General features: G+C 38.0%; 1 protein-coding gene across 1 annotated transcript in view; it reads left to right on the top strand.

Annotated features, from left to right (window-relative positions):
- LOC106882515 (guanine nucleotide-binding protein G(i) subunit alpha-2) overlaps positions 1-2411 on the top strand; it is a 161088-nt gene that overhangs the window by 85557 nt on the left and 73120 nt on the right. The window lies entirely within an intron of this gene.

The raw sequence follows: 2411 nt of genomic DNA, 5'->3' as shown, positions 1-2411 counted from the left end.
ACAAGGCTGTATAACTTTTGGTTAGAATTCACCAGAACAACCAACTGAACGTAAATTCGGTGTAAGTGGCCGGGTGTTCCACAGACACTTGTATCTTAAATGTAACCAACATGACACTGCAGATGTCAGGGCTGAGCCCTTTGAATTAAGGTTCCAGTACATCCGACGGTCTTCCCCACAGTTTCCGTTTACTCAACTTTACTCAGAAGGCTTGGCTCAGCAAAACGTCTTTGCACAAGATGCAGCTGCTTAAGGTGCTTCACAGTGGAATTGAACCCAACCTTTTTAAACAGTTGCCAATGCGACACACGCGCACACGCACACACGCACACACACACACACACATACACACATGCTCGCACACATACAAGCACAACACACACATACATGCGCACATGCACACACATATATGCACACACGCACGCAGACATACACGCACACATACACGCACACACACGCATACACACATACACGCACACACGCACACACACTCGTACATACACACACACACACGCACACACGCACACGTTGCATAAAAGTGACAACCATATGTTTGATGTCATAACTAATATATTTCATGTTATTTTTATTTTTTGTTTTGTCCTCCTCAATATTAATTCTTTATAAACGGTGTTATATAAACAAACACACTTCGAAAAGCATATTGTACCCAATTTTTCAAGGGCTGTACGCTCATTCAGCGAGATTTCACCTAAAAGCAAAGAAAGAAACGAAAAACACCCCCCACCAACCCACCCCCAAAAAAGAAAGCTACATCATACAAAACAGATTTTAGACTGTAGTTAAAAACAAACAATATCACGTCTTTTATATACAAAGAACAAAAGTGTCGAACGCGTTTTCCTATTCTAAGACGGTATGCTTCGATTTGAAGAAGACTTGGTTGCTATTTCTGGATGATCAAGTCATTATCATTCGCTCTTGTTGTACCTTTTGGGTATCGCTGCAAGAATATTTCATTTTTTTATCTTTTATTTCTCAGTCAAACAAAGATGAGCTGCGTGTATATTTTTTCAAGGGTCCCAGTGATGACAGGTTACCTGTAAGAGGTTATCAACCCCAAATCCAAAACTCAGCTCAAATATTTTGTTCCAGAGCGAACATCGCTACAGGAAACCTAAGGGCCAGCCAGAAGATCTTTTTTAAACCAGATAAACGGTTTAAGTTTGCCATCCAATAACGAGTAGAATTTAATATAACTGCCTAAATCAGTGGTTCTCAACCTTTTTAATATCCGGACTATATCCAGAACATGGATACTTTTTGGGGAGCCGCACCAGAAACAGTAAAACACAAGTTAATAGTAAGAAGCTTGCTTCCCAACCACACGGTTCTGGGTTCAGTCCCACTGCGTGGCACCTTGGGCAATTCTCTTCTATAATAGCTCCGAGCCGATTAAAGCCTTGTGAGTGGATTTGGTAGACGGAAACTGAAAGTAGCCCGTCGTATATATATATATATATATATACACACACACACACACACACACACACACATATATATATATATATATATATATATATATATATATATATATATATATATATATATATATATATATATGACCAGCTTTATAAAGCTGGTACTTTTCGTCCATGAAATCAGATTACTATATATATATATATATATATATATATATATTGTGTGTATGTGTGCGTATCTTTATGTCTCTGTTTGTCTTCCCATCACCACTTGACAACTGGTGTTGGTGTGTTTGTGTCCCCGTAGCTTAGCGGCTCGACAAAAGAGAAACCGATAGAATAAGTATCAGGCTTAAAACGAAAATAAGTATCGGGGTCGATTCATTCAACTAGAAATTCCTCAAGGTGGTGCCCCAGCCTGGCCACACTGAAATAACTGAAAGAAACAAAAGAGATAAAATAGTGGGATGGCCGCAGGAAGAATGGTTCAGGGCCGCACATGGTCCCGGGAACCGCAGCTGAAAGACCCCTAGCCTAAATTCACGACAAAATACCTGAAATGAAGTCGAACCCTACTAACAGTTGGATACAGAATCCTACCTTGCCCCCCTCGCTTCACCTCTACTGAAATGCAAACAGGTTCGGTAGCGAGGTGGACATTGGACATCAGTTCAGACAGGTTTATAAAAAACCCATTGTATAATTTAGCATTAACGCATGAATTATTCTCTTTTGAGGTATTTTTTGTAAAAATTGTCCTTTTGTATTTTATTTTCATTTTTGCAAGTGGAATGCGTTTAGTTTTCACCAATATATGTTTTATATGCAGGATTACGTAATTATTTTGTTTAGTGTTTTTTTATCTATTGCTTTCATTTTGGTTTTTAAAGAATTGATATTATTGAGGTGTGTTTTTTTTTTATTTATGATTCTTTTTTGTTTTGTAATTATTTTTTTTTTTTTTTTTTT

The sequence above is a fragment of the Octopus bimaculoides genome, chromosome 14, assembly GCF_001194135.2.
Source record: "Octopus bimaculoides isolate UCB-OBI-ISO-001 chromosome 14, ASM119413v2, whole genome shotgun sequence".
NCBI classification, from domain to species: domain Eukaryota; kingdom Metazoa; phylum Mollusca; class Cephalopoda; order Octopoda; family Octopodidae; genus Octopus; species Octopus bimaculoides.
The sequence above is the reverse complement of the archived record's forward strand: the minus strand, read 5'-3'. Positions and strand labels throughout refer to the sequence as shown.